This window comes from Oryx dammah, unplaced genomic scaffold, assembly GCF_014754425.2.
Source record: "Oryx dammah isolate SB20612 unplaced genomic scaffold, SCBI_Odam_1.1 HiC_scaffold_16, whole genome shotgun sequence".
In the NCBI taxonomy this organism is placed as follows: Eukaryota; Metazoa; Chordata; class Mammalia; order Artiodactyla; family Bovidae; genus Oryx; species Oryx dammah.
Genome location: NW_024070200.1, coordinates 3,048,683 through 3,057,160, shown reverse-complemented (window position 1 = coordinate 3,057,160; position 8,478 = coordinate 3,048,683). Strand labels below are relative to the sequence as shown.

Sequence of the window (8,478 nt, the reverse complement as noted above, 5' to 3'; positions counted from 1 at the left end):
GAGACACACAGACACACACAGAGACACACAGAGACACACAGACACAGACACACACAGAGGCACACAGACACACAGAAACACAGACACACAGACACACAGAGACACACACACAGACACACACAGAGACACACACACAGAGACACAGAGACACACACAGAGACACACACACAGACACACAGACACACACATGGAGACACACAGACACACACACACAGAGACACACAGACAGACACACAGACACACACAGAGACACACACAGACACATACAGAGACACACACACAGAGACACACACACTATATGTCACCAGGGGATGCCCTGAGGGCATGTCCAGGTCCCCAGGGTCTCAGGGCCAGCGCCCCACTCCCCGGCCCAGCAGCTTCTCCAGCAGAGCAAAGACACAGATCCCTAAGGCCCCAGGCCCCTCCCCGCCCCTCACCCCTCCCCGCACGCCCTCACAGGTTTTACACGAAGAAGCGCTTGTCATGCAGATCTACCGGAGAATTCTTTGAAACCAAACCTATTATTGTTGAAGCCACCGGGTTACACAAACCCCGCAGTCCTTCCTGGCCACTCCTTCTGGACCCTTCTTCCGAGTCAAGGTCAAAGAGCGCCTCGGGCAGGCCCTGGCCCTCCCCGCTCCGCACAGAAGGGGACTCTGCCCCAGGACCCCAGGCCCATCGCAGCCGCCGAGCAGCTCTCCCGGGGCCTCTCGGCAGCCACCCTCCCCTCTTCCCGCCCCAACAGTTCGGGGCCTCTGCCGAGAGACCACAACCTAACCCAGCTGACAACTCGGGGTGGCCCCCCTCCAGGAGATGTTCGAGGGCTTTCTCTCCAGATACTTCCTGAGGAAGAGTTAGAAGTGGCCCTGTGTCCTGAGAGCCACACAGTCGCCACCTGCAAGTCCTGTGAGTGTCCCTGCCCACCCGGCATCTGCCCGCTACACACACCTATGCCTGCACGCGCATACATGCACACACACACACACCTGTGCTCACACACATAGGCCGCACCCACAGGCCACTCCAGCACCACTCCAGCCCGCTCTCGGATCCCTAATAGGTTCTTCCAAATTGACTCAGCCAAGATCAAATAGCTGATCTTTCCCCAGAATGGCCCCACTGGGGTCCTCCCAGCTCGGTGAAGCTACAACAGCCTTCCCAACCTTTCTCCCAACCCCCACATTCAGTGACCAACCACACGGATTGTGCTTCCCATGAGGCCAGAATTCAGCCACTGCCCCCACTTCCCTGACCCAGCCATTCTCTGCGTCTCCTCACTGGCCTACCCACCCCGCAAGCCCCTCCAGCCCCCTCACCACCACCCCACCCCACCCCTCACCGAGCCCTGCCCAGTCCTCAGCCCAGAGCAATGCCCTGCTTCAGAGGAAGTCCAAGCCCTGCCCCTGCACCCAGGCCTCCCCCAGCTCTCCTGTAGCGCCCGCCGGGCCCCTCCCACCCCCAAAGCTCAGCCTCCCTCCACCTGCACCTGGCGGGCCCCTCCCTTCCACCTTGTCTTGCCGTTCAGTCACTCGGTCGTGTCCGACTCTGTGCGCCAAGCCTCCCTGTCCTTCACCATCTCCTGTGTTATTCAGGTGCTAAGTCCTGTCTGACCCCTTGGATGGCAGCACACCAGGCTCCTCTCCTCCACTATTCCCCAGACTTTGCTCAGACTCATCTCCATTGAGTTGGTGATGCTATCTAACCATCTCATCCTCTGTTGCCCCCTTCTCTTTCTGCCCTCAATCTTTCCCAGCATGAAGGTTTTTCCCAGTGGGTCAGCTCTTCTCATCAGGGGGCCAAAGTATTGGAGCTTCAGCTTCAGCATCAGTCCTTCCAGTGAACATTCAGAGTTGATCTCCTTGAGGATGGACTGGGTGGATCTCCTTACTTCCAAGGGGCTCTCGAGAGTCTCCTGCACCTCAGTTCCAAAGCATCAGTTCTTGGTAGAGACGCCTCACCTCCTGTGTGTTAATCTTCCCTGCCTTCACTGCCCGTTCTCTGGCTCACACACAGGCTGCGCGTCTCTCCCTGGCCCTCATCTCTAACCTTCTCTGTACCCTCCTTGTCTGTCTCCAGACTCTGCAGTCCCTCCCACCAGCTCACACTCACCCGGGCTTTTTGCTGCTGTGTCCCCCAAGCCTGGGCTCAGGTTCGATCCTTGGTTGGGGAACCAAGATTGCACAAGCCACACAGCAGGCCAATAAAAAAATAAAGTGGCTTCTCCCGACTCATATACAAACAGAAACAGACCCACAGACTCAGAAGACACAGAAAACAAACTGTGGTTACCCAAAGGGGAAGAGGGAGGGATAAATGAGGAGTTTTGAATGTAACAAGTGTTGTTGTTCAGTCGTGTCCCCTTTGCAACCCCATAGACTGCAGCACGCCAGGCCTCCCTGTCCATCACCCTCTCCCAGGAGCTTGTGCAAACTCATGTCCATCACGTCAGTGATGCCATCCAACCAGCTCATCCTCTGTCATCCCCTTCTCCCGCCTTCAATCTTTCCCAGCATCAGGGTCTTTTCCAATGAGTCAGTTCTTCGAATCAGGTGGCCAAAGTATTGGAGTTTCAGCTTCAGTATCCATCCTTCCAATGAATATTCAGGACTGATTTCCTTTAGGATGGACTGGTTGGATCTCCTTGCAGTCCAAGGGACTCTCAAGAGTCTTCTCCAACACCACAGTTCAAAAGCATCAATTCTTCGGTGCTCAGCTTTCTTTATAGTCCAACTCTCACATCCATACATGACCACTGGAAAAACCATAGCTTTGACTAGACGGACCTTTGTTGGCAAAGTAATGTCTCTGCTTTTGAGTATGCTGTCTAGGTTGGTCATAACTTTCCTTCCAAGGAGTAAGCGTCTTTTAATTTTATGGCTGCAGTCACCATCTGCAGTGATTTGGGAGCCCAAGAAACTAAAATTTGTCACTGCTTCCACTTTTTCCTCTTATATCTGCCATGGAGTGATGGGACTGGATGCCATGATCTTAGTTTTTCGAATGTTGAGTTTCAAGCTGGCTTTTTCACTCTCCTCTTTCACCCCTCATAAAGAGGCTCTTTAGTTCTTCTTCACTTTCTGTCATTAGAGTGGTATCATCCACATATCTAAGGTTGTTGATATTTCTCCTGGATATCATCTTTCCAGTTTGTGATTCATCCAGCCTGGCATTTCGCATGATGTACTCTGCATATAAGTTAAATAAGCAGGGTGACAACATATAGCTTTGACGTACTCCTTTCCCAATTTGGATCCATTCTGTTGTTCCATGTCTATTCCAGTTCTGTTTCTTCTTGACCTGCATACAGGTTTCTCAGGAAGCAGGTAAGGTGGTCTGGTATTCCCATCTCTTGAAGAATTTTCCACAGTTTGCTGTGATCCACACAGTCAAAGGCTTTGACATAGTCAATGAAGCAAAAGTAGATGTTTTTCAAGATGGTAGGAGGGGCAAAATTGTGTTTAGAGTCAAACTTCCTACCCACCAGAGACGCTTAGAGGCTGAAAGCAAAACCCTTGTGTGCACCGGACCCAGGGACAGGAGCAGTGACCCCACAAGAGACTGAGCCAGCCCTGCCTGTGAGCGTTTGGGGACTCCTGTGGAGGTACAGGTCGGCAGCGGTCTGCCGCGGGGAGAGAGGCTTTGGCTGCAGCAGCCCTGGGACACGCGGCATGGCGCATGAGTTCTCTCAGAGGAGGTCGCCATTGGCCCCACCGTAGAGCCGCCGAGCAGACCACCCACAAATTGGAGAATATTTATGCCAAAGAAGTTCTCACACTTTTGCAAGTTCTAGGGCCGACAACAGGTTTCCGAACCTGGAGATCCAGCAAAGGGACTGAGAACCCCCAAGAAATATAAGATATGCCTTCATGCTCAGTCACTTCAGTCATGTCCAACTCTTTGCAACCTCAGGGACTGTAGCCTGCCAGACTCCTCTGTCCGTGGGGATTCTCCAGGCAAGAATACTGGAGTGGGTTGCCATACCCTCCTCCAGGGGCTCTTCCCAACCCAGGGATCGAACCCAGGTTTCTTATGTCTCCTGCATTGGCAGGTGGGTTCTTTATCACTAACACCACCTGCAAAGCCCATAAATCAACTATACTTCAGTTTTAAAGAAAACACCTGCTGAGATGTCCCTTGTGGCCCAGTGGTAAAGAATCTGAATGCCAATGCGGGGGACACGTGGGAATACGATCCCACATGCCTTGGGGCAACAAAGCCGTCATGCCATAACGACTAAAGCCCGTCCACCAGAGCCCGTGCCCCACAAGACACCCACTGCAATGAGTGCCCACAGGCCACAGCTCAAGAGAAGCCCCTGCTCAGCAAAACCAGAGAAAGCCCATTGGCAGCAATGAAGCCCCAGCACAGACATAATTTTTAAAATGCCTGTTAACTAGGCAGAAACAGGGGAAAGGGGCCTTCCCAAACAGTCCAAAGAGACTGGAGTGGCCTCCTATCTGCAGCTCAGGTTAGCAGGCTCCCTTCTCCTCCCTGCCCGGACCTGCCCCAGCCCCCTACGCCAGGAGGAGCGCCCTGGGGAACAGGCCAGCCTCTGAACTGGAGCCCCCTGTGAAGGTTCCTACCTGGAGTCCGGGAGCAACCAGGAGCAGAGGCTGCAGAGAGAAGGTGGAGGCAAAGTCCAGAGGGCCGGCTTCTGAGAGCAGAGGATTGGGAGGGAGCGATGCTGGTCTGAAGGAGAGAATAGAGAGGCAAAGTGGTCCTTGGCCAAAGAGGACCTGAGCAAGTCTACTCTCAAGATCCGCCAAGAAGGGGAGAAGACCATGACCCTCCTTGCCCCCAGCCTCCGCAGGGCCCCACGGACGAGGCACGCTGGGGACGAAGGGGTCTGGGATGCAGAACGGGGCATCTCTAACTTGGCCTCCGTGCTTTACTCAATTTTTCATTTCTGCTTTAAAGGAAAAACACACTCAAAAAGCTCTCCCTTAACAATATTCAAAAACTAACCAGCAGTTCAAAGCAGGCATCTTTTCCTTGCAATAAAATTTGCCCTGAAAGATGTCCCAAGCTCCTCTTTCCCCCAAAAGCGGTTTCTAAGGCAGCACGGAAACGGCCTGTCGTTCCACAGGGTGCTGGGTCTTCATGCCTCTGCCCACGTGAAACCAAGATCTGGGTCAAGCTTCGAATATCTGAACACCTTTCCTGGACTGGGAATCTGAGAGATCAAGAAGTCTTTGAAGGTCAAATTTCTAAAGATAAACTCCTGCACACACACACACACACTGACAAGAAACGATCCTGGATGTCTACATCTTCCAAGAACACCTTCACAAGCTCAACTCCCATCCACTGCACCAGAGCAGGTGCTCAGGAAATACTATTCAAGTGTAACAAGCTAACGGGAGGCCAGAAGGCTGAACATTACCCCCTGCACCTCCTGGAACCCTCTGGGACTTCCCTGGCAGTCCAGTGGTTCCAGACTCCTCGCTTCCACTACAGGAGGCATGGGTTTGATCCCTGGCTTAAAAAAAAAGAAAGGAAGAATGCACACCCCAAAGAATTACATTCTGCCTAGTATATTCGGTCAGGTTCTTGGGAAGAGGCAGGGGACAGTAAGACCTGTATTTTCATGCACAAACTACAGGGAAGTTTCTTCTGTTTTTTTCTCTAGTGTTAACTGTTTAAATACATATTTATTTATTTACGGGTGTGCTGGGTCTTCGTTGCTCCTCAGGCTTTTCTCTAGCTGCAGCGAGCAGAGGCTGCTCTCTAGCTGTGGTAGACGGGCTTCTCATTGAGCTGGCTTCTCTTGTGAAGCAGGTTCTAGGGTGTTCGGGCTTCGGTAGTTGCAGCTTCCGGACTCTAGAGCAAAGGCTCAGTAGTTGTGGCTCAGGGGCTCAGTTGTTTAGCAGCATGTGGAATCTTCCCAGAGCAGGGATTGAACCTGCGTCTCCTGCACTGACAGCTGGGTTCTTTACCACTGGGCCACCAGGGAAGCCCTCCAGCATTAACTTTTAAGATGAACCCCTTCATACCATACTTGGTATTATTTTGACCAGACACTTTTGGGTACTATTATTCTCAGATAAAGTTTTTTAAAATGACAGTGGATTTTTTTTTTCATTTTGCAATCTTCTGTCTGAAAAACAGATCAAAACTTACAGTTCCACTTCAAGATAGTGTTGAGCAAGCTGCGAAGGGAGAAGCGGTCTCAGAGGCAGCCACATTTCATGGTAACTTGTGTGTGTAGGTCAGCCTCTCCAGAGCTCCCAGGCTCCTCTCAGAATCCATCAAGGTCACCCAGTTCTGCACCCAAAATAAAAGCATTCCCGTTCAGGCTGAAGGAACCCACAAAAAAGCCAGAGACCATCTGAGGTTTCCTTCTTATAAATCAGTTTGTCTCGGGGAAACTACAGGTTAGAATAATATTTCATTCTGAAAAAATGCTGTGCAGTTTTACATGCAGACATTAATTTTGTTGTTGTTTAGTCACTAAGCCATGTTGCTGTATAGTCAGTCTTGGCGAACCCCATGGATTGTAGCCCGCCGTGCTCCTCTATTCATGGGACTTCCCAGGCAAGAGCACTACATTGCCATTTCTTCCTCCATCAGACCTTCCCAACCCCGGGATGGACCCCAGATCTCCTGCTTCAGGTAAATTCCTAGGTGTCTTAGACTTCTCCTGTGAGTCTGGGGCAGGGGAACCTCCAGGCTGCTAGAGGTCCCAGGAGGGAGCGGTGCCAGCCCAAGGTCACCCTCCCACTCGCACCTGCTCAGGGCTGGCCCAGGCCGCCCACCTTGGCAGGGAGCTGCAGGTGCCCCTTCGCGACCTGAGGACATGGTGGCGCCTCAGCCCTCACCAGCCCTGGGCAGGGGGGTTGCGGGGAGGACAGCATAGCTCAGTTGGAACAGGATCCCCTTGCAAGGCAGGAGACCCGGGTTGGATTCCTGGGTCAGGAAGATCTGCTGGAGAAGGGAAAGGCTCCCCACTCCAGTATTCTTGGGCTTCCCTGTGGCTCAGCTGGTAAAGAATCCACCCGCAATGCGGGAGATCTGGGTCCGATCCCCGGGTCGGGAAGATCCCCTGGAGAAGGGAAGGGCTACCCGCTCCAGTGTTCTGGCCTGGAGAATTCATGGATGGTATAGTCCATGGGACCGAAAGAGTGGGACACGAGCGGCTTCCACGTCGCTTCCACAGATATTCCTCGTTAAGGGGGAAAGAGAGGGGACTGTCTCCGAGGCAGGGACCCCAGTCCCGGGGAGGAGGAACTACCTCATACCCGAGATGCCCCCAAAGGGCTGGCTGGGCAGGGTGAGGAGCCGCCCACCCTCGCTGGGGGGCTTCTTCACGCCCGGGAGTCAGGGGCCCCCACCACGAGGGGAGGGTCTCTTCACTCCCACAAGGCAGGGCCCACCCTCCCCGGGGCTGGCGGTCCTCCCCCCACGGGGCAGGGAGCCCCCGCAGGGTCTGGGCTCTGCCGGCTCGGTCCCTCCTGGCCGCTGGGGCCTCTTGAGGGCCCCCCGCGACCTAACGCGGCCGGCGCGGCTTTAATGGCCCCGTGCGCAGGCGGCAGGTGCGGGGAAAGGCGCCCCATGCGGGGCGGGAGCGCCTGGAGGCGCCCGTGGCCGCACACCTGCGCCCACACGCCGAGCCCCGCAGCGCCCCGTGCGGCCTCCAGGAGCAGCGAGGAACTGGCTCCCAAGGGTGACTCCGAGGCGGCGCGTTGTTTACTCAAGGGGGGGCCGGGGGGACCCTTGCTCAGGTGAGGCTGGCGCCGGGGTGCTGTTTATTCAGAGCAGCTGGCGTCGCAGGGCACAGCACTGTCACTGAAGGCCTACCTTCTGAACGGCATGTCCATTTTGTTCCCAGTGTGACCATCCCCTGGGTCGAGAAGGAAGGTCTTGCGGCCCGACCGGTGTGACGTCACAGGCATCTCCATGACAACGCATCCTGCGGCTCTCCACCCGCCCGCGCCCCCAGCGATCCGGCGGTTCGACCTCGCGGCCCCTTTGCGAAGCTCCTGTGAACCCGCTGCGCTAGGCTCCCCCATCCCGGCTCCACTCGCGGACACAATGTTGCGGCAAAACCTTGAGTGACGTAACCCCACGTTCCCTGCCGGCGGCATCCAGACCTAAAAACCGCGCCTGCCCCCACCTCTCCTTCCGGATGCGGAAAGTTACCGAGACCCCTCCCTCCCAACCACCGAGGGCTCTGACTTCTGCTGGAAAGGCTTCCCTCTCCTTGCCCCCACCCCTGAGTTTTTAGCCTCTTCCTCTTAGTTTGGCACCTCCTCCAGGAAGCCTTCCTTGACCTGAAAGTCTTGGTTAGGAGCCATTTCTCTGCACTCCCACCCACAGCCGGCCAGACCAGCCTGTGTAGAAGCTGCCTATTGATTTCTACCCGGTTGACTAGACTGTCACCCTGTGAGCCAAGGAACTTTCAGCCCTAAGCTCCCCCACGGGCTCGTTGTTCAGTCGCTAGGTCCTGTCTGACTCGGACCGCCTGGAGTGCAGCACACA

General features: G+C 54.8%; 1 protein-coding gene across 1 annotated transcript in view; it reads right to left on the bottom strand.

Moving 5' to 3' along the window:
• Positions 1-7,945, bottom strand: part of LOC120875174 — a 15,155-nt gene extending 7,210 nt beyond the window's left edge. Inside the window, exons 1-3 of the mRNA XM_040256900.1 lie at positions 7,798-7,945; positions 6,121-6,264; positions 4,584-4,689 (exon numbers count right to left, since the gene is read on the bottom strand). The gene's annotated coding sequence lies outside the window, so the exon portion shown is untranslated. The remainder of the gene's footprint in view (positions 1-4,583; positions 4,690-6,120; positions 6,265-7,797) is intronic.
• Positions 7,946-8,478: the final 533 nt, after the last annotated feature.